At 37.3% G+C, this 24,669-nt stretch overlaps 1 protein-coding gene across 1 annotated transcript in view; it reads left to right on the forward strand.

Annotated features, from left to right (window-relative positions):
- The window catches only part of LOC114454080 (contactin-associated protein-like 2), a 180,942-nt gene that overhangs the window by 29,658 nt on the left and 126,615 nt on the right, over positions 1–24,669 (forward strand). The window lies entirely within an intron of this gene.

Here is a 24,669-nt window from a genome sequence, read left to right on the forward strand (position 1 = left end):
AGTAATAATAGTATTAGTAGTAGTACATTTTGTTCTGTGCTGTTAAATGCTAAGAATGTTATTTTTAAAAATGATTTTTAGACCAATTAGGTGATATTGAATAAATTCGCCCACAGTGTTTGAAAAACCCTGTCCTAAAGGACTTCAGAGTCATTTGATATAAGTTGGATTTAAAAATGGACAACCATTGCACATTTTAGCTTGTTTAGACATATTTTTTTAATTTCCCTGCTGAAACTGATGAACCACAGTCTCACACTGTGTTAAGTCCATAAAAAATATCACCAAACCTAAAAAGTCTCTTTGAGCCACTAAAAGTCAATTGGACTGGAACAGCCCACTAGAATGGAGTCGTATCCCGGCTGTTGTCGATTAACTTGGATTATATTCATTTGCAAACTTGTATGAACTCTTTGAGAAGTGCCAAGCAGTTGGTGAGGTTTGTGATTTTACAGAGTTGTGTTTAGGTTTACCTCTGGATTACACGCCTTTGGTTTGTTTCCCAGTAGGGTTTGAATGGCTTCTCCATTGTGTACCACAGATCTTTTATGACAATGATGGTACATTTTGGAAGCTGTATTCCATCCACATTGACAATCTGCCTCATATAATGCCAATGAGAATTGTGTGTGTATCTTTTGTTGTGTTTAGCTTAATGGATAATGGCTTTTGTGGAGGTAATGTTAGAATAAAGTGAAGTTACTCTCGTAGTTCAAACCTGAGCAGCATCAGAGACAGTCAGAGGTTTTGCTTTGCTTGAATAAATCAGTCGTTTATTAACAGATTTTAAATGAACAGAAATAAATCGTAATAAGAATATCAAGTCAATAAGAAAACAGGCACACACACACATCTTATTCTAGTTTTTCTCAGCATTCTATCCAGTCATTATCTAGTGTCCCTCCTCTCTTGGGCGTGTCACATGGTTTCGGCCATGTGTTTCCTTTTGTTATGTTATATAAGACATTACTGATTGTCAGAGTCATTAGCTGTCGCACATGAAGAGATAAAGACATACACACATTTTATTTGAGCCAGGCAGGAATTCAAACGTTTATATCTAACATTAGTCTTTAATAAGAAGGTTTTTTCAATTTAGGAATTAAACAATCTAATATAAATATAAATTGATTTATTTAGTATTTGTATATGAGTCCTTTAATGTGTATTGAGTTTAGTATTTAAAAGAAAAGGCAGACTTTTTATTAAAATTTTTTTTTTTTAGATATTTGCACTTGGTCGTGCTTGCACGACGTGTCCCGTTGCTTACGTAAAGCTTGTGTTGCTGGTTAGATTTAGTTAAAGGTCCTATATCATGCAAATCCACTTTTTTGAGCTTTTAACCTTGTTACAATGTTAATTCCTTATCAAAAAAGTATTATTGGGATTCTTTCCTGCATCTCTCAGAAATCCTCAATAATCTGCTCTCTGAGCTGCTTCTCTGCTCTCTTCTGAAAAACAAGCTATTCAGAATTCTAGTGATGTCACGAGAATTCTGAACCATCCCCCTTCAGGAAGTACCTGTTGCTGGTGCCGCCCCTCCACAGTGAACATTCACGCCCATTCTCTCTGGTGGTAGAGGCATGCGAGCAGCCTAAGAACATCTGTTTGGTCATTGTCCTTTATTATCCAGTCTGCACAAGTAAAATAAACTGACTTTGTTTTTGTACCAAACGATAATGTCTGGTAACTGAAAATGCGTGTTTGAGTGTGAAAGTCCACGGAATTTGTTCAAACTTCCTAAAGAAGAGTCTACTCGCCAAAAGTGGTTGGAATTTATCTCTGGGAGCACGTGACACACCATCCAGCATCCGTTAGTCTGTGACCGTCACTTTACAGAAGACTGCTTGGTGAACCATGGCCAGTTCCAAAGTGGATTGTCCAGTAAATTAAGTCTTGTAACGGGAGCGATTCCCACAATAAAACCCACTGATGGAGAGGCCACAGCCGTAAGTAAAATAAACCTGTAGCTAAATGTTAGCTATACTCACTTCTTTGTCTTTATATTTGAAATACATTCTCTGGAAGTGTTTACAAACCTGCACGTCTCAAGTTCCGGGTTGAAAGAAAATAACTCATATTTCTTAATAAATTAGTATTTTATTTTGCAAAATGTAAAATATGTGGCTGTAGTTGATTTTGGAAGGTCTTAATATAACATGCATTAAAATCTGATGTTTTAAAACTCTTTGCCCTTGAACCAGAAAATGGATAGATTTTGGTCATTGGATATAAGGATATTTAGCACAAGGATATATCATTATAATATGTAAAAAAAAAAAAAACAAAGCATGAATAATGATTCACATTTACAGTAACCAACAATGTTGTTGATCTGAAAATTCAGCTTTCTGTTGTTTACAACAGTACATACACAACCAACAAATGCATGCACGCACGCACGTGGTCGACCGTCAAGAATTGTAATGTAAAGAAAAGAAAAGACAGTTGAGGCAATTAAACTGAGTGAAGCGAAGAAGAAGGATGAAAGACGTGGATGTGTGTGTGTGTGTGTGTGCAGTGCTTGGTTGACTGAGTGGGAATAAAGTAAAAGGTGGTTGGTAATGGCTGAGTATTAGTGCAGCCGACCAAAACTTGGCAATTAACGTGGAGTGCACCAAGAGGTGGTACTTTGCTCTATAAACGATGTGCGTGGACACACGGGGAGACGCACACAAGCATTTTATTATAACCTAAAGTGCTATTGTGCGAAAAACCTACGCCCCCATCCATGGGTGTCGAACTGGGAGGCGGGGTAAAGGTTCCTGAGTGCCCAGGTTCCAAGGCACGGGGGACCCCTCAGAAGCATTTTATACATTATTAGATTATTTATATTGGAATAAAAAAGGACCTTGTGTGACAATAACCTGGTTGTTAGCACAGTTTTGCACTAAAAACAATTATTCCTGCTCCATCAGGGCTACCACCCCCTTTAGAACGGTGCAAATGGTACGACACGCATGTGTTCCTGCTGCAGCACTGTGGTAGATTCCCTGAACTGTGGATGTGACAAGGAGCGAGAGATAAACAGCAGCAGGAAACCATATCTTTTCTCAAGAAAAGAAAACCATCTTTTTTAGGAAATATAATAATTTGATTGAAATTAACCATGTGCATGCACTCTCCACATTTAAATGCTGGAACATTCATTTTATATTTCCATTCTTAATTGGAAATATATATATATTTTAAATATTTTGAAAAGTACATTTTGCTGCCACCACCAAACCTTAAGTAGGTGGCCAGCGTGTCCCCATGATTCTAATCATTTTATATTTACCTTTTATTCACCAGATAAATATAGCAATATGATTAAAATACTTTTATTAGCCACACAGTAAAAAAAAATATAGGATCTATTAGCAATGGATTCCATAGTGGTCATTTGGTTGTTTTCATGCATGTAAATTCACTTGTGAACTAGATTAATACCTTCTTTGTACACGTTTGCTTTATGTGTGTATATATAAATATTAAAAGATTTTAGCAGCCGCCACTAAATTGTAGCAAAAGAATACAACAAATGCCTTTCCAGGGCGAAACACCATTTTTTACCTTTAACCCAAAATGGCTGACTGTTTGGTTTTGGGCATAGTCATGATGTAATTTTTTGCTCATCCTGGGGTCAATAATAAATGTGGCGAATTTCGTATGAATCGGTTTTTTTTTTTTTTTACTTTTTATTTTATGATTTTGTTTACAGATTTATTATATTTTTAATTTTTTCATTGCTCCACGTTATCAAATTTTTCACCAGTTCTGAGGTGCGCGTCGATATTGGGGAGTTCTTGGGGTGTGGTCAGGGACCCAAATTTAAGATTCATCGTGAAAAGGAATAATAACAATATTAAATAATAGCAAAAACCATAGGGTCCTCCTCCACTAAAATATAGAAGAACAAATGTAGAAAACATAAGCAATGGATATGGAATCCTTAGGTTATTGTGAATAAAAAAGAAAGCATGAATAATAATGCAAGAATACAAGTTTTGGGTGAAAATGGGTTACAGTAGGGGCCCAATAACATGGTTTGTACCCAGGGCCCAAAATGTGGTGCTACGCCCCTTTCCCCGTGTGTCGTGCTCACAGTGGACTGGGCGGCAGGGCTTCATTAACCAGTTTTGTCCTAATTCACTACCTTGTAATGTAGGGAAAATCCAATTACCAGTTTAGAATGACAGAGAAAGTACTGTAGAAGAAGGAAAAATCATTTACTCACAAAATATGCTTCATAAATGAGCTGTCAGCTTTCATCATATTACTTGGTCAACATCATTTCCACTGCGAGCCACACACACACACACACACACACACACACACACACACACGGGTCTACACGCTCGCCACCGCCCAACGTGCACGTCCTTCCTTCCTTCTTTCCCACAAAGATCTCATCTATCAGAAACCAGGCCTGGCGTTTTGCAGCTAAACCAAGCATTAAATAGGAATTATATCCTGCCACTGGTGACACTGGTAATTTGAAGCTTGGAAAGTAATTGTGCTAATTACCTGACCCCCTTTCTTCACCTCTTTCTCTGTCCTCTTATTAATTTTAATCGTCCCCCTCTCAGTCAAAAACATCTGGAACCTGCTTTCACTCATTCTACTCACGCACAGGAAGAGAGGATGTATGAAAAAAGAACTTTAAGACACACAGTTCTACATAAAAGTTGTCTTTCCACAGTAATTATTTATTTTCCTGCATTTTTTCTTTATTTTCTGCTATTAATCACTCTCTGTTCTCTCCCACATTGAGTTCATCAGTTCAAGTCTTTATTGCGATTTTTATTTATTTTTTTACCTGAAAATTCACTTATTAAAGCCCTTCCATTTTTTTTCTCACTGATTATGTTGAACACAATTTTTTATCAGTAGTTTATTCATAGCTTACATTATAAAAATAGGCACCTTTCACTAATGAGATCACGATTTCACTTTAGCCATAATTAACCTGTGAAAAACCAATTGCAGTTCTGTGCAAATCATAGGATATTCCTACGCACACTTGTTAAAAAAAATCCCACGTTTTTTCCACACTTGTACAGGTGAAAGTAATCAAGAGCCGTTTATCTAAGAAAGTGTCTATTTATACGATTGCCGTGCGGACAACCCCCGGTGCTATCGGTACATTTACCGAAGTACGTAGCATCTTAGAGGTAGGCTTGTTCTTAGTCACGTGACCTAAACTGGCCAATGAGGGGCGCTGTGTACAGTTAGAATGTCGGTATATAGGTAGGGTGTCGGGGGCCGGAATAGGGGGCCACATCCCGGCGGGGCGGTCTGGCTTGGCCCTTGGAGGGGGCCCTGGCTTTAAAAAAAAAAAAAGAACTGAAGCTCGTGGCGCGGGCGGCATCAGTGAGGGGTGATCTGGGGCGCCGTGGGGGGCTAGGTTGGGGTGCCTGGGGGCCGGCGGGGAGACTCCCAGCGGCCCCCTGGTGCCTTATGCGGCTTGGGGTGTGGTCGTCCTCCCTGGGCGGGCTGCTCCTGGTGCTGCATCCGTTCCGGGTCCTTCTGGCCTGGGGTCGGGCCCCTGCTGGCTCTGGGCTCGCCGGCGGGTGCCCACTGGCTGCCTGTTCGGCGCGGTTCTGGTCGTCTGCTGGGTGTGGGCTTCGGCTCCTCCGCTGGGGCCTCGGGCAGGGAGTTCTCTGGGCCCTCCCCTCGGGGGGTTAGGCGCGGGGGTGGGGTGGGGGGGTGGGGGGGTCGATGGGGTGGGGGGTCTGGGGGTTGGGGGTGGGATCGGTGGCGTGGTGCGCTGGGTCCTTGGCTCCTTGGGGCTTTCTCGGGTGTGTATGGGGGGGCGATGGCTGCCTCTCGGCTTGGGATCTTGGGGGCGTTCGGGGGACTGCTTGGCCGTGGGGTGGTCGCCGGGGGCCCTTAGGCTGCCTGCTCTTGCTGCTGGCCTGACTGCTTCTTCGGGCCCGGGGGCGGCTCTTGGGTTTTGCAGTGGCGGTACTTGGAAATACATTTGTCATGGATGCACTGGCCTTGGGCTGTGGGATAACACTCATACTGGGCTCAACCTTAGACACGTTGTTCCCAAATACCTGTTTTATGGAATTTCCACTCACCTCTTCCTCTGTTCACAGCCACCACCATTATTCCTAAACCACACACTGGTCACCAAACTGGCTTGACAACACAACAATAAACACAATATACACAACCACAATTTCACATCGCATCACTTAAAACTATTCCTCACCCATTCCATATCCTATCTTGTATCCCTCTTCCCTGCTAACTTCCCCACCCCCCTCCAACCCCTCACCTTGGTGTAACACTGCCCTCTCTTTTTTACATCCTCCCTTTAATAAAGTATTTCTTACCCTTCCCTAGGGAGGGCTGGTGACGGTCACAATTATGCAATGAAATAAATAAATTTATTTAATTGCAATAATAAAATATGCATTGCTGTCAAAAGATTGCACTTCTTGTAGTGTTAACCTTCGAAAGCATGTGCAGACAAGGTAAAAAAAAAAAAAAAAAAAAAAAAAAAAAAAAAAGAATGTCGGTATATTGATATGGCAACCGTACGGATAGCCACTGCCTTCATTTAATGCTAGTGCTCTGATTAGCCTCTATCCAGGAGCTTTTGTAACGCACACAGCAATGTGTTAGTGTTAGAGGTTTAGAGACTAGGTTACCAAAGTGGGGTACGCAAATTGTCATAGGGCACATGTGTCAAACTCCAGGCCAGGGACCAAATCCGGCCTTTCAGAGCATCCGATTTGGCCCGCAGGATAAAGTGAAAATGACAGAAAACATGAATTATTGTGTAAATTGCCAAATAATTCAGTTGTTAACTGTTGAAAGAACTCATAATTTTTTCCAAAATCCCTGCAATTCTTCTTGAAATATTCCACAAAATCTCTACTTTTAAGTGTTTGTCACTTATTGCTTAGATATTGTTGATGCCTTCCACACTTTGTCGAATTTAGTGAGAAAAATGCAGTGAATTAGTTTTTTCCATATTTATTTTCATAAGCATTTTCAACAGCAGAATGTGCACCTGGAATATGCACAGCTTACTTTACATTACTGTGCTAAGGCTGAAAAATTACTGTTTTAATTTTGGAGCAGCTGTTTTGTGCTTTATATACACAGCATTTATGGTTGTTTTATAGCAGTTGATCAACAGTGGATTATTATATTATTACAGCACTAACATGAAGCTGTTTGGACACAAATGACCCAAAATAAATAATACATTCTTTAATTCTAAGTAACTCAAAAGTAACTTTTTCCAGTTACTTTGTGGATGAAGTAACAGGTAACGGTAACTAGTTACTTTTTTTCAGTAACTAGCACAACACTGGTCATTATCTATCTATTTTTTTAAGTTATTTCTAAAAAATTATAACAACATTATTTAAGTGGAAATACCATGTAATGTGAACTTTCCCAAACTACAAATAGTCTCCCCTCGAGACGTTAATGTGGATATGAGTTAGGACAACTTCCTGTTTGATAGATGGATCGATTTATTGATTGATGGCCATTTGCTAGTTGTAAATAAATCAGAATTGAATGTAGCTGGTGGTTATGTCCCTATTTGACCAACTGTGACACGTCACTGCAAAACCAAGAAAAAAAAACAGCATGGGAGCATGACATGACACATTCAATAGCATTTAGTTTTCAGTCATTTTCATTTAATACTCCCTCCTAATCAGCAGAGAATCCATACCGTGCCGTCACACGACTTTTTCTCTGCGGTGTCAAAAACCACAGCCTGTGGTCCCAGTAGCTCCAGAAAAACCATGACATTAAATGACTTTACTTAAAATATGAACAGTCCACCTGCTGTGGACAGAACAAACAGTCTGAATTGCGTTCCCGCTGTTTGTGCGTATTTGAATGTGTGAAGTGGTATTACTGCAGCCGGGCTATTGTCATAAGGCAGTTTTAATGTTGATCTGGAGGCTGAATCCAACTGGAGACTGGAATTATTGCAACATTTCCCCAAGTAAAGTTATCAGAGCTCGACACCATCTTATTTTATGAAGAAGGAAAAAAAATCATGTTTATATCTGGTAATAAAAGTGCCAAACAATGCTCGGTTTGTCCGTAATCTCTAATTAAACACTCATTTTCACTGCCGCTTCGCATCCGGATTTTGATTTGCTGAAATCATCATTTTGTTGGATCACAGAATTTGTCTCTACACCTTTTACGATGGTCGTCATTGTCAGACGGACAAAATATATGCTTATTTTTACTCTTTTTTTTGACAACTACACCAAACTTACAATTTTTTCATCACTTTTTTGCTATATTTTTGCTCTTTTTAATGCATTTTTTTCTACATGACTCCCATTTCTGCCACTTCTCCATCAAATTTCAATGCCTTTTCTGCACATATTCAACATTTAAGACATTCTCAGCATTTATAAACTCTTTCCACCACTTTTCCACCTAATGTCACATATGTTGACATATTATGGTCACTACTTTTAACCTCTTATCACCATATTTCATACTTGTTTTTACCAATTTAACCACATTCACGATTTGTCATTCCCATTATTAGGCAGTTTAAACTAGATGTTCCTACTTTTTAAATGACACTACCCCAACCCCTCTTCCCCCCATTTGAGGCAATATTGACACTTTAAACTTTTTTTTAACCACTTTTTCTTATACCTGTTTTTGGCCACTCTAATTTGCAACTTTTAACCAATTTCTATGGTTTTTAAAATCCCATTTTACCACATTTTCCACCATTTTTTGGTCAGTTTTAATCCATTTTATTGTTGATTAAAACAAGGATTTACATCTTTAAGATTAGGGAGGTCCCGATACAACTTTTTCACTTTCGATACGATACTGATATTGCAGCCTTGAGTATTGGCCAGATCCGACATTGTATCGCATTGATATTATTTTATTATGTATTTATATTTTAACATTCCGCACTTATTTTGTGGTGTGGAATGTTTGAAAAGGCTTGATCAAGTGATGTTACTCAATCAGAGAACAATAGTCAACAATTCATGTTCACTTGAACGGTGGGAACAACTGAGGGCGGAGACAAAAACAACAAAAACTTTATCACAGATTCATAGAATAGTGGACCATCATTTTGCTCACTCAGCCCCTTCATTTTGGGGGTCATGGGCTGAAAAGGTTTAGAACCACTAATATAGGGGACATAAGGCTACATACAGAGTTTTGTCTTTATATGTCCTCATATTTAAGATAATTGAGCTTTAATATAATGTTTTTTTCTTATCTAGTAAGCAAGTTCAATATTTTTCAAGTTCAGTTAAGTTTTCTATGCTCAGACCACATTTCTAATGACTTTAACATTGAAGTTACAAATCGTACATATTGATAAGATGAAGTAATCAAGTGTTTCTTCAAAGACCCTGAAATGAGAACAAGCACAGCAATCAAAGAATGTACGGTACATGCACCAGTTTCCTGTTATTATTACACACACACACACACACACACACACACACACACACACACACACACGCACTCCAGCTAAAGGGCTTTTTATAATGAAGTACCTGTTGTGCTTCCCTGTACGTCTTGTATTTGCCACAAGCCATTCACGCTCACATTTACAGCATCCACACTGATGAGGAGGAAATCTATTTTAAAAAATGTGCTGATTTATTTTTGACGCTTGCAGACAGAACTACCTGTAATGTACACAGTTTAAAGACTGTCTCCTGTTGAAGGGAAAAAAAAGTAGTATAGAATAGTTGTTGACAAGACGAGGTCCAATTATTTTGTGATTTCATTACGGCGAAATGTAATTTTATTGAAATATCTATATCTGAAATGGAATGCTCCCCTTTGGGGAAAAAAAGAAAAGAAAAGAAAAAACTAGCAAAAATTGGTTAGCATCAATTTTTGAGACTGTTAATCAAGCAGAATGTCTTTAGTTTGTACTTTATTTGAATAAAAGTAGTCCAAAAATGTGCCAGAGTCAAAAGTTCATATGCAAACTATATAAAAGTTAGTATTAACACAAACGGAGTGAGAGACGATTGAAGAAAAGGTTCAGGGAAACATAAGGAAACGAGAGTGTCTGGAAATTAGATGTGAGCGTAGAGTTTGGTTTGGGGCTAATGAGGAAGTGTTTATGCGTAGCGTGGTAACCAATCATCATCAGCTTTCAGTTTCAATTTTTGCCTCATGAGTAACAAACAGCAGCCGCACACAGTAATAATAACGCACACTTTCTTACACCACGAAATGGCCATTTACTGCCTGATGACTTATTTTGCATTTTCATCATGAATATTTACACATGTAGCAGTGAGGACGAACATCTACCGTAGTCTGTAGTCTTTTTTTTTTTTTTGCAATTTGCTAGTTGGAAATTCTTCCTAAAACAATGTTGTTTGTGGTTATGTCCCTGTTAGACCAAATGTGACACGCCATTGCAAAACCAGGAACAAAACAGTCTGAGAGCAACGGAGAAAAAACACAGAAACCTTTATTTTAGTCAGAATAGACTTTAAAGTTCTGCTTCTGGTGCAGAATTCCATTTTAAAAAGCCTTTATTATAGGTTGGGTAGGTATTTTTCTCCAGATACACTTTTGAAGTTTTTGGTTGAAATTGTCTTTATGTCCTGACAGAAATTAAGATCTGATGTGCTCTGAAAAAGGAAGGTAGAAAATCTGTCATCTGTAGCAGCTGTAAACCTGTAAAAACTTTGATCAATGAAAAAAGAAAAGGTGGAGCCCTCGGAGGATGCTACATTCAAAATCATGCGAGCTTTCGAAAATGACCTACCCTGCCTTTAAAGGGGACATATTATGAAAAATCCACTTTTGCACATTTTTTGATCATATAAGAGTTAACTTGAGTTTCCACCAGCACAGAAAATGTGAAATAAAACCATCCAGTTGTTTGTGGTCTTTGTAAGTCTTACAACACTGAGAAAAGTGCTCCTTTTCAAATTTGCTGGGTTTGTAATGTCACAAAATTTTAGGGAAAGAAAATGCCCTCCCCTCTGCTGGTTACTCCACCCATGGACTCCACCCCCAACCTGATGAAAACTTTGGAGAAGGTCTGCCATTGCTTTTCTCGCTAGTGAAGGAGTGATGGCTACCAGTAAAACTAAATACAGAACTTTCCTGCTGTCGGTGCCGCGTCTGCACAGTGAACGTACACTGTAGTCTTGTGGTTTGGCGCATTGGTGAACTTGTTCTGTCGCTTCATTTTGCTGATCTGACGTGTTTGTGACACAATCTGACACAGCGGTTGGAGAAAACAAATGATTATCACATTAAATGCACTATTCCTGTAGTTAGTAGAGCAGTGGAGGAGAAGAAAGTGACTCAGCAGCTTAACACTCCGGTGAGAGTATGAATGACTGCTGCTGCTGCCCTGAAGCGCTAAGACGGACTCACAATAACATTTGCTTAAATATTCATGTGTTTTACTGTAATGTGCAGCTTTTTGGCTGAAAACAATAACAGTGTGTGGATAGCAAAAATAAAATCACTTTCGTGATCACTGATCACCCTGTAAAAGAGTGAGACGTGAAGTGAGTCAGCGTCTGTAGACACGCCCACTCATGAATATGCATAAGTAGACTCCAAAACAGCCTGATTTCAGAACTGCACAGAAAGTGACTTTTCAGAGGCTAAAACTCTGGAAAACAGGTGAGTTTGGAAAAGTAAACCTCAAATACTGTTTTTGGGGTTCGTAGAACAAATGGAGATGGGTGAAAAATAGCACGACATGGGACCTTTAAAGTTTTGTCACTTTAGTGTGTTTAACTTCTGTTGTTCACCTGTTTCTCTGGAATTGTGTTTTCTTGTTTTTTTTTGGTGATCATGTGACATTTTTGATCACATGACTTTCTGATTCATTATAAGCTGCAGCTGTGCAGCAGACCCAGTATACCTGTCCCGACAAAGGCCATGTTGGCTGAAACGCGTTAAATAACTTTTTCTTGTTTTTCCAGCGCAAACCTTAATAAAGGCTTTTTAACGTTGTCTACAAGTGTAAAAGTGTAAAAACACGTCCCCTGGTGACTTGTTCATTGTTTTCTCGTGGTGCGTCTCAAATATAAGCTATTTAAATGAGTTATGAGTTTCTTTTTTTACTTTAAGTGAATGGCTTGATAGCTCTCACAGCACAGAGCCGGTTTCTCTTTGTTCTCTTTATTTACCGCACAGGAAACCATGGTTTCAAGCAAAAAGTATGAATGCATATGTAGACTATAGAAGAGTCATTTCAACGTGATTATATTCCATGCATTTATTTCTGTTTTCTGACTATTGTGTCCACCACCTCCCCCAAATGAGCTTCATCTTCCACCACCAAACCAATGTTCTGGTTACATTACTGTAGTTTGGGGAAAAGGGAATAGCAAACTATCATCTAAGTGCTCAGGCGTTTTACTTGCTCATTCCGTCTCCTGCTGTTTTCTTTCCTCCCCATTGTCACAATCCCTGGAGATGAGATGCTATTTAACACAAATATCCACTCAAACCGTCCCCACTTCCACAGCCCAGGTGTGAATCTGCCTCTCTCTCTTTCTCTTATGTTTCCCAATCTGCCCAAACAGAAATGGGTTATCTGAGGAGGCTGATGATCACTTTAGCGAGAGATGTGAGGTTAGCGTTGTGTCGCAGCAGGCATTAAGAATTCTCACAGCCTTTTCAGATACTTGACAAAAGACACTCTTGAAAACATCTGCGGTGGCATAAGTTGTGCAGCAGGCGTGTGAATGCGTGTCGACACCGGAGCATGGATGGATGCTAGACTTTTGTGACAATGGCACTGCTCAATGAAAGAAGACACTTAAAGGAAAAAGAGCGAGTGCGATTGCCTCTCGAATCAACCGCATTGGTTTCCTTAGTGATGCGTCGTTGTTCAGGATAATGCCATCATCCTTTGAGTTGACGGAGTCATTCATGTGTCTCGTAGCCTCGCAGGTGTTGGTTCAAAATAATAATGGTGTAAGACTTTCCGTTACATTAGGCCACAGTAATCAGGTGTTTGCAAGAGTAGCGTCGTTTCTTTTATAGACTCTGACTTTCTGTTTCAAAATATCTCCAATTCCGTTGCAGTTTACTCATTTTCATTAAAGCAGAACTAACTAACTTGCGCTTAGCGCTCCCCCTAAAGGTCCCTTTTGGTTATGTCACTGACGTAAACACTCCACACCCCCGAGGCAGCAGCTCCTCCCTCCTGCTTTAGAGAAACAGGCAGCAGGGGGAATCCTAAACGTACCGGGACAAAATTAAAGCTGTTAATCTTGAATAAGCGTATACATTCTGAGTGAACTCATCCTTTAGTAACTCAGTAAGTTGATCAGTAAAGGAAGTGATCAGCCAGTTGTTTCCCCTGTCACCCTGCTGCGCGCCCACACACACACACACACACACACACACGTTCCCTGGTAATGACGTCACTGGGGCAATGAAGTGACTAAAAAGCACCACTGTGTTGAAGCGACTGCAGTTGCTACAGTCGTGTTGGGTGTGAACGCACCTTTAGTGTGTATTGGGCTGTCGTAAAGCAGTACGTGTTGTCACGAGAACGAGAACAGAGCCGCGAGACTGTCACCGGGTCGGAGGCAGGGAAAGTTGCAAGTGCTGTTTTCTGGCTAGAAACAGCAGAAGGAGAAATGAAAGCACAATGGACTTTTCTGTGCTTTAAACATGATAAAGTGTTATTAGGACTTCATACACATGCCCAAAGAGTTTTTTCATTGGTTCCTTCAATCGTTAGGTAGAGGGTGATTTGCTGCTTTCTTACTGCAGGGTGAGCCCAAACACCTCGTTACAATTTGATGATGCGTTACCACTTTGATGATGAATTTGGCGCGGCAATGAGCTGGAGAAGCCACGCCTCCAGGAAGCTCTCTGCAGTGATTAACATGTAAGCAGACACTCCCACAAATGTCAGCATTTCAGCGTCCTTCGTGCAGTGCTATGTATGTATTTTCTAGAGTCTATGTATGTACCGGTGAACGCCCCGCCCCCACGCTCTGTCTCGTGTTTATAAAGCAGCATGAGCTTGGCTATGTGGGACGAGGGCGGGCCGTGCTCTGGCCCTACATCACCTACGCCCACTCATGAATATGCATAAGTAGGCCGCAAATCAGCCTGTTTGTGTAGAGTTGCTCAGAAAGTGACTTTTCAGAGGCTAAAACTCTGGAAAACAGGCGAGTTTGGGAAAATAAACCTCAAATACTATGTTTTAGGGGTTCTTAGAAGAAATGGAGATGGTGAAAAATAGCATGATATGAGACCTTTAATGTGAAAAAGTTACTTAGTTCTGCTTTAAATCAGCGTTCCCAAATCAAATGTCACCACAACCTATTAAACCTCCTGAAGTCGTACCAAACATGTTTCAATGGTACCTCTGGGGAAAATGTATATGACAAAAATGTGTTTAATGTATATCAATAAACAAAAATAGGTGCACTCAAAAAACATTTTTTGTTATACATATTTCCACTACAGGTACTTATTGGTCATTAATCTAAGCAGAAATTCTCTGAAACAAAACACTTGAGATTTTGCGTGAGATTCGACATCCAGCCGTTTGCTACACTTGCTAAAACTAGAATTAAAAATATCGTGGAAAAGTGTGATATTGTGCAAGTTTATTGTGACTTTATAGCTATTTTCATTTCAGAAGGTGAAGCGAGATACTGTGAATTGACATTTCTGTTTCTCTGACTGCCTGTTAACAGATATATTCCACATATATTCAGTGTTATATTGCAATTTCCACTCAACTTTGTTGAAAAAATTAGTGAGACCCATATTTTCTGTTAGTTTCCCGACTTTTATTCTCTAGTTTAGCTTCTGATGCTCATAAACTTATAAAGGTATGCAGATCTGTTTGGTGTCTGTTTGTAAAGTGGCTGCTTTTATTTACATGACAACAAGGCGTATGAACTGAGTGATGTGTGCTGTGGTGTGTTATGAGCTGTGAAGCCATCTTAAGTAAGGCTACCATTGAAAATGTTTGCGTAAAGTTGCTTTTTTAACTTTTTGCCACCCAGATCTGCTTTGGTTGTTTACGTGCGTGTGTTTCACACAGTGGTTATATATTCATGTATTTAAGCGTCTCTATTTACCAATATAAATACGAGCAGGCACTTCAGGGAAAGCTTTCAAAGAGAACAGATGATTGATTTTCTTTAAACGGCTCTAAGCATACAGTATCTGTTATTCTCTGAATTGACTGTAGGTTTCTCACTAAAATGTCTTGTTAAAGTCGTTTTAATTATTGTTTGCCAATTGCTGATAGTTCCTGAGGGTGGGAAAAGTCACTGCAGTGTATATAGATTATTTTTATAACTTATATATAACTTAGATATAACTTTTGTCAAAGAAATGTCATTGTTTGATCTAAGGGTCACATTTTGGATATTTTCTTGTCCTTTTCATGTTTTTGTAATTGTATATAATTATTGGAGTCATTTTGTGTATTTTGACGTGCTCTTGTGTTTGTGGTATTTTTTTTTTCCCTCTTCTGTATTTTGTTGTCCTTTGAGTATTTTAATTTTGTGTATTATTGTTATTTCTCTGAATTGTTGTATGTGTTTTATTTTATTTATTTTTTTTTTACTGTCATTTTGTTTGTTTGCTTTTGTGTTGTGTATTTTTTTAATTTTGTGCGTTTACGTTGGGGGCCGCATGTGGCCCCCGGCCCACCAGTTGTCCATGTTCATGCTTTATAGATATATGTACTAAACTTTTCCCATCAATGATGATTTGAGGTGCTTGTAGTGTTTGAACTTTTGAAGTTTTCGAGCGATCTTGATAAAATTAATTTACTGTTACACAATAAAGTATGAATTACTTTACATATTTTATTACACGAGGTGCGCTTACAGGATAAATAAAAATAAAAAAATCAATCATACACTTAATTCATAAGAAATCAAGATAAATAAATTGATCATTTGAATATAATTGAGCTTTTTAACCTTATTTGAAGTTTCAAGAACCTGTTGGAGTTAAAAAAAATTCACAATTTACAATGGTTTTTTATATAGTTATTTATTTAGTATGGGGAACTGAGCTAACGTTTAATTCCCTGTGACAGAGAGGAAAACAGAATATTTCAAACTGATTACTGTAGTAAAAAGCTATTGACAACAGTTACACAGCACGTCTTTCATCCTTTATTTGAATATGATTAATAGATTTCTCACTTGTACAAACGTCTTTTCATCAATCAAACATTGTTGAATTGATCTGTTATCTGTTTTTCTGTTCTTTGTATTCACTCAGTTTATTGTATACAGTGTTTTCGGTCAAAGTGCTATTTTATTTTTTTCTCATTGTGTGGGTGAAATGAGTCAGAGTTACAGAAACTCTTTGTACTCTGCTTTGACATTAACATGTAGAAAACTTAATTAAACTCTTTTTTTTTTTAGCTACAGAACATTAAACCACAGTAAAGATAAATACTGCTGAGGATTTTTTTACATTCGTCTCACTTTTCAGTGATAAAACATTGTTTGAATCACTTTCTCATTTTTCTCCTTGGTGTTAAAACTTCTACTTCTTCGTCTACTTCCTCTACTTTTACTTCGTCTTTGTCTTTTACTGTTACTTCTTTTTCTTCTCCCATTACTACTACTTCTTCTTCTTCTTCTACGATTACTTTGTCTTCTTCTTCATTACTTCTTCGTCTACTTCTTCTGCTGCTTCTTCTACTTCTTCAAATATTACTTCTTTGTTGTCTTCTTCTTCTTCCACTACTATTACTTTGTCTTCTATTACTTCTTTTTTTTCTTCTCCTATTACTTCTTCTTCTACTTCTTCTACTTCTTCTTTTTCTTCTTCTACTTTTTCTTTTTCTTCTACTTCTTCTTTTTCTTCTATTTTTGCTTTTTCTTTTTCTTTTACTTCTTTTTCTGCTACTTTTTATTTTTCTTCTGCTTTTTCTTTTTCTTTTTTTTCTACTTCTTCTTTTACTTCTTGTTTCTTCTGTAAAAACTTTCTCCAAAAACTGCTTTCCTCACTATTTTGCTCAGACTAAAATCTGGACCTGTATAAACGTGGCACATTGCACCTCCAAATACAAGCCTTTACCCAAACAGGATCAAACGTACATTCAGCCTATTGTTTCTGCCTTTTCAGCCAAAATTAGGCATCAGTCAATATAAAGAGCTTACAAAGGAAGCCCATTATCCATACACAAAAAGCTGCTCTCAGCGCTCAGTACCTTCAACGATTTGCTAATGGTTTTGTTACTGCCATTGTGTGCATTACAACTCAGAATAGGACATTAAACTTGTTTATGGTCTTCCGGGAATGAAGTCAAGGCATTTTAGGTCTTGTTTTTTCTTTTTTTTTTACCTCTTAGCTGAGAGGGGACACAAAACAGCCCCTATAGAAAAAGGAAAATATTAAAACTATATTTTTTTTTATCACAGACACTGTACGTCCTCAAAGACTCAAAGAAAATTCAGAGAAATCACATGTCATACTCAATGCCAGGGAGCCAAATCAGCCCTTTAGAGCATCCACTTTGGCTCAGAAAACACAAATTATTGTGCAAATGACCTAATAATCTAGTTGTAGAGATCTCAAATTCACCAATTTAATAAAAGCTTGCAGTTTTCCTTTGTTTATATAACACAAATTCAGTTGTTTTTTAATTGCATATTGTGGAAAAAACACGTTTTTTCACAAATCTTGCAATTTCTCACTAACAATTTCACATAAGTTCTCTAAAATACACAAAAAATGGACTGATATGAAAAACTATTGCACAATTGATAAAATTATTATTTTTCCCACCTTCAGCCACCAGAGCATATCAGCACACTGTTTAAGGGGGAGTAAAGGTCACTTAGGAGAGCTCTTCTTCTCTGCTGCAGTAAAAATGGCAGAGAAAACACGAATCATTGTGTAAATGACACTCAACAATATTTGCAGGGGTTCACAGTTTCCCGGTGCTTATACTGCATGATTGCAGTCATTTTTAATGTTAAACAGTTGGAAAAAACTCCAAATTCTTACAAAATAATAAAAAAATTTCCTCAAATTATGATGTATTTCCTTTTATTAAAATTGAAATTGGTCACAAAATGTAGAAAATTTAAATGCAGTTTACAAGTTTACAGAAAGTGGGGCCAATCATCAATCACGATTGCAGAATACAGGCTTTTAAACAATAAAGTAGTTCCATTTTGAAAAGTTAAAAAATAATGACATATTTCTCTTAATTAAATAGAAATTAGTCACAAAATGTATGAAATTTAAAGTGAAGATCCTGTTGGGACAGATATCTGTCACTTATTGCTTAGATATTGTCAGTTTCTTACATATTTTGTATTTTATTTATACGTACAAGTGCAAACTTTTTTTTTTCTTTATACCTGTACTCTTGCACCACCAGAGTTGTCCTTGTGTTGTACATTGTGTATGATGACAATAAAAGCCTTCTAAACTATGGCACGTTAATGTTGTAATTACTCGTTTTCCTGCATAAAATCTGTGGCCCACTTGAGATCAAACTGGTCCATATTTGGCCCCTGAACTAAAATGAGTTTGACAACCCTGGTGTAAGTGAATGCTCGTGTTGTGTGAATTTGGCCAACATGAAATACCCACATTAAATATGCCTTATTCATTCTTTATTATTATTTATAATTTATATACATGCTATATTTCTATTTTCCTCTTGTATCCGTTTTTTCTCCACCAGTATTGCTTCTCTTTCTTTCCACATTTCTCATGCTCGGAGCTTTAGGGTGAGCCGTAGGCATTGCATTCACTGAGCTACAACTCATAGATGTAATACACACAGGCGCATTAAGTCAGGGAGAACTCGCAACAAATCGAACCACCAGCGTGTAATATCGCTCCGGCAAACAACTGCGATTGCCGCCTGAAATAGATTTGTGTTTGAGTGTCTTTCATGAAGCACTTTACCTGTTGCGCAGAGTGTTGAGCATCTTTATGTGCTAATACATCTGAGGAACCGCATATGGTTTGTAGCTCAGTGACCAAAACCGACTTATAGGGAAACAAGAAATGGGTTTCTGACAATAATGGAGAAGATATGCCTCTCAGGCCTTTGTATTTGGGTGGTTTTCTATTATCAGAGTGTGGTTTCCGTCCCGTTGATGTCCCTGCTTCAGATAATAAACAGCAGAGATTGTTATCAGAAGGCAACATCAAATGGAATCCTCTTCGGGGGAGTAAGAGCTCTGCATGGTTAGCATTCAAGTGGGCAAGATGTTTGATACGAGCATGCCGAGAGATGATAACATGAAGCAGATAGTTTATTGATCTCCTTTGGAGAAAATCTCATTTTTATAGCTCTAGGTATTCGGTTTGTTGTCCAGAGGAATATGTTTTTTAGATGTGTAGTTTGACGGTGCACGCATGAGCACTTTCGTACGATGACATGCGGCGTCGCCTGTAGACATTCCCTAGGGGATAAAACAACACAATTTAAATAAGCATCTCATTTGCTCAACGTGACAGCAAAGTTTCTTTCTGAAGTTTTGTTAACCTTCGCTTTACGTTGTTTCTTGGTTTTGTTTTCTTTCTCACGAAGGGATTTTAAAGAGATGTTTGGTTACGTTTACAATATCTGTTTTATTAGGTATTGCTATGTCAACAAGTGTGTGCGCACGTCTCCCGCCCGGTAAATGTTTCTCCGAAGCTTCAAAGTCTAATGAAATGCAGTCAAATATAAAGGATGTATGAGCGCAAAATAATATTTCAAAATAAAATATGTATATTTTGTTTTGTCCTTGTGTATTTTTGTTATTCTTTTGTGCATTATTGTTTTCCTCTTGTGTGTTTGTGTTGTCTTTGAGTGTTTTTGTTCTTTTGTGTATTTTTTGTGTATTTTTCTGAATTGTTGTATGTTTTTCCTGTCATTTTGTTTAAATTACCAGAACATAGATAGAAATGAAATAAAATTAATTTATTTTTTTAAAGAGTAACTAAACCCCCAAAACCATATTTTTTTCTATTGAAAACAAAAGTATTTAAGTATTAAGTATTTCAATTTGTCATACATTTAGGATCATTTAGCAGCTTTTTCTGTCAAAATGACAACTTGTGCTGCTTTGGGTTGCACTAAAAATCAGTAAAACTTAAAAAAAAAGTCGATGTTTTGTTAAATGAGAGACAATGAATTAAAACCGTGACCCGAAAAAATCTGTGGCCACAGGGGGCGACAGTTCCCACTCTGCTGTTTCGTAGACACCATTAATGAGAGAAGAAGAGCTCCATGTGCATTAAATAAAGACCACCAGGATCTGCAGGAATCCTCCTTCAATGAGCAGCAGTGAATCCTGGTTGCCTTTATTTACATGCACACAGAGTCTAGGTTTTAATTTATCGTCTCTCAGTAAACAAAATAGGTTTACATGGACTTTTTAAAAGTTTTACTGATTGTTAGAGCAACCCAAAGCAGCACAAGTTGTAATTCTGACTGAAAAAGCTGCTAAATGATCCTGAATGCTTCACCTCCAATAGAACTCAATGGACTAAAAGAGGATAATCACATCATCAATGATGTCATCTCTACATGGCGTGCACAGGGTAAAGTAGTCCTAGTTTTAAAAGTTAATAAAACGAATATGGTCCAAAATAATGTGTTTTGTTAGGCATAGATCTATGAATAAGGACATTTCAGAGGTTTTAGGCCACATTTGTAAAAACAGTGAAGGATCCCTTTAACACATGTGATACCTTCTGTCTTTCTACTTTTATTTTTTATTTTATTAAGAGTGCGTTTACAAAACGTCAAAAGTTTTCATTACAGTTTTCCGAAATTCATTTGAAAAAATATTAAAAAAAAAGTTTTCTGCTGCTTTGAATTACTGTTAGTTTCATGTCACAGATGTTAGTTCCACCTCAAATGTGTAATATTCATTTTCAGTGAAATGGTCCCAAACTTTTTAAACTTTAGGTTGGTTCTTCTGCTATTGCTTAATTTTTCCCTTTTTTTTTTGCCTGATTTTATCGTGAATTTACACTATTAAACAACGCGTCAACGCGACGAGTCAACATTATTAATTATGTTACTAATCATTTTTGCATAATTACTATAGTATATATTTAACTCTATTTTTTCCCCCGGCAAGAATCAAAAGCTCCGCCTTTGTGTTGCACTGTAAAAAGTTTCAGAGTAGAAAGAACACAGATATTATTTTTGTTTCCTTGTTTGCAACAATAGTTTCCTATTGTTGCAAACAAAAATAATATCTGTGGCCCCAAGAAAAGGTTGCAAAAGCAAAATGCTAGACCTTGCAGTAGCCAAACAATGACAAGACGGGAGAAATGGTGAGGAGACAAAGATTGATGCGCTGTGACAGAGTGAAGAAAACAAGTAAAATAGGGAGAGGAGAGCGAGGCAGGAAGCAGATTAGTTTGTTTTCCACCATTCGCACTGACATTGAAAGATATGTCGCTACTAATGTCCCAGAAAGCCTTGAATAACACTGCAAACCAATACATATCCCCTTAATGGGATTTTCCAAGCTTTCCTCGCTCCGTCTCATAGCGCACACACACACACACACACACACACAAAAAACAACACAACATATGGACACTGCCTGGTGAAAGGATCAAAAGTGGAAGGGGAAAATGGAAAAGGCACACTTGAGGAGTAATTATGATGTTTTCTCCATAGTTGCGACACACTGAGGCGTCTATCTCAGTTTCAAGCTCTCCATAGCAGCTCTGGCTTCACTGATTGTTTATTACAAAACACTGGAAACACCCTAACATGCGTCATGTGACCAACAGCTGATAATAAAAGTTTAATTGATGGAAGTTACACATCTTTTTCACGTGCTCTTAACTTAAATACCAGGGAGTGAGTGGCAACTTTTTTACAGCAGGGGCCATGAAACATCTAGAATTCATTTTAGCATTTAGATTAAAACCCAATCTGAGCAGACAGGAAGAACAAAGGATTTTGTTTTTGTTGTTTTAATGTGTATTTTTATGCTGAATTTTTTATTTTGGCACAAAGTGATTGTTAATTAAAGGGGTATCAATAATTCATTTTGAATATTTTTTGCCATTTTATGTGTATTTGTGTTGTTTGGTGTGTTTTTGGCATTTTGTATTTTGTTTATTTTGTTGTTTTTTGGACATTTATTTCTCATGAGGATGAAATAATAAATGTATCAGTTTAATGTTTGTTTTAGCTGAATTTTTGGTTCATGAAGTGGTTACAAGGATTCAAAGGTTTTATTTGTCATTCATGCATAATTTTGTTGATTAGTGTGTTTTTGGAGTCATTTTGTTTATTTTTTGGTTTGTTTATTTGAGTGTTTTTGTAGATAATTGTGTTTTTCTAGCTATCTTGTGTTATTATTGCTGTTTTGCACATTATTGTCACCATATTTATGTTTTTTGTCTTGTAATTTTGTCTGTGTTTTGAGTCATTTTGTGTGTTTTTGTAGTTATTTGCGTGTTTTTGTAGCTTTTTTGTGTTTTTGTTGCTGTTTTGCCTGTTTTGGTCAACATATATGTCTTTTTCTAGTCATTTTGTTTGTTTGGAGCTATTCGTGTGTTTTTATAGCTACAGTATCTTGTGTTATTGTTGCTGATTTGCACGTTTTTATCACCATGTTTCTTTTTTTTCTTGTCATTTTGTTTGTGTATTGAGTCAATTTGTGTGTTTTTGTAGTTATTGGTGTGTTTTTGTTGTTATTTTGTGTTTCTTTTGCTGTTTTGCACATTTTGTCACCATGTTTGTGTTTTTCTTGTCATTTTGTTTGTGTTTTGAGTCATTTTTTTTGTGTCTTTGTAGTTATTTTGTTCCAGTTGCTTTGGGGGCCACATATTGAGCCACCAGTTGTCCATCTCCGTTTTATCCTGACCATCATGTGCTTCCAGGGTCATTAGTGTTTTTTGCAGCATGAGACATTGAGCGGTTTCTACTGGCGCCGGTTGTTGTGTACCCAGCGATCGTTGGAGTCTTTTTAACGCTGCTCTGAGATTAGAGCTGGATCTTTGGACAGAGGGAGATTAGACAAAGTGAAAAACACAATGAGAGGAATGGGAGAGAATAGAGAAGTCACTCAGTGGTGCTAATAAAAAAGACACCATCAAGATAACTGGTTATTATGTAATAAATAAATGTATCTTTATGTAACTTTTGTCCTGTTTTGTTAAAGTTGTGTTGATGACATGTCCCAGCAGACTGGTTTTCATGTCGTATGTTACACGATAACAAACTCATGCATATTCATTTGGATCATCTTATCCTGTGTTGATGTACCGTGCAATGTTTCTGTGTAATAACTTAATTATCAACAGCCAGAGGAGTCAGAAATTAATCAGAATTCTGATTAATTCAAACCATGGACTAATGCTTTCTGACTACAAATGTGCATTGGATAGATCATCTCCTGACGAGCTAATAAACTAAAATATCATCCATAAGCTTTAACATTCATTATTCAAAGCTTATGTAGAAGAAGAAAAACACTTCACAAAATGATGTATATCATAGTTGTGTACAGTTATTTATATATATATATATATATATATATATATATATATATATATATATATATATACATACATACACAGTATATATGGGTGGAAAGAAAGCAAATTCTAAAAACTTCTCCCCATCAGGAAAAATAAATTATAAAATTACCTGTAAATACACTTTTGTACCAATTGAAAATGTTTCTTACTCAACAGTTAGTAATTTTAATGTTGCATTTGTTTCACAAAGCAGTGTTTCTTCCATATGAAAATCCTTAACAACTGATCAGTGTTTTTTTTTCTTTCCTCCTACTAATGCACAAATTAAAATCCAGCTCTACGTACTCCTATTTCTTTCCTTTTCTCTGGAGAAACTGTGTGATTAGGATCCATAGAGAGTAAATACGTTTAAAACAAATGCACAATAGTGGATGGAGTAAAAAAAAATAAAGGGATACAAATTGTGCTTCATTTTCATACATTTTTTGTAATGCGTCAATTCGTCATGCTCAACAGTCCCATGATGCATTGCGAGTGGAATGTAAAATGGTCCTGGGACCAGCTTAGAGCTAAAAAAAAAAAATAAATCAAATATCCCCTTTTCAAAATAAAAGCATCTCTTCTTGTATTCCATAAGTTTTTTGTAAATAGGGCTCTTGTTTTGAAGTTAACAGGAAGTTGTCAGTAACACAATGGAGGGTCTCCGAAATATTGTAATGAAATGTGTTTACGTGAGTTTTATGGATCAAATGACCATGTGTCGATTTTCCACTTGTGTGACTAATTTTTGTCATTTATTTCCCGTTATCATATAATAGTTTAAAATGTTTTCTGTTCAGCTGAATTTTTGATTGATGAAGTGAATTCAAGGATTTGAGGGATTTATTTGTCATTTTTTTTTTTTATTGTTTTGTGTTTTTTCAGTCAGTGTGTTTTTGTTGCTGATTTGTGTGTTGTGGAGTCATTTGTGTGGGGTTTTTTAAGCTATTTTGTGTTTTTGTTGCTGTTTTGTACGTTTCTGTCCCCATATTTCTGTGTTTTTCCTTTCCATTTTGTTTTTGTTTTGGATCATTTTGTGTGTTTTTGTAGCTACAGTATTTTGCATTTTCCTGTGTTCTTCTTGTACTTTATAGTATGACGGAATGTGGTCAGTACCAAATAAAGTACAAAAGTTGGAAAACATCCCTACCTCCTTGAGTAATCAATAAGTTTGTCAAACATGTCGACCTACACAAGCGTGTG

This window comes from Gouania willdenowi, chromosome 20, assembly GCF_900634775.1.
Source record: "Gouania willdenowi chromosome 20, fGouWil2.1, whole genome shotgun sequence".
Taxonomy (NCBI): Eukaryota; Metazoa; Chordata; class Actinopteri; order Blenniiformes; family Gobiesocidae; genus Gouania; species Gouania willdenowi.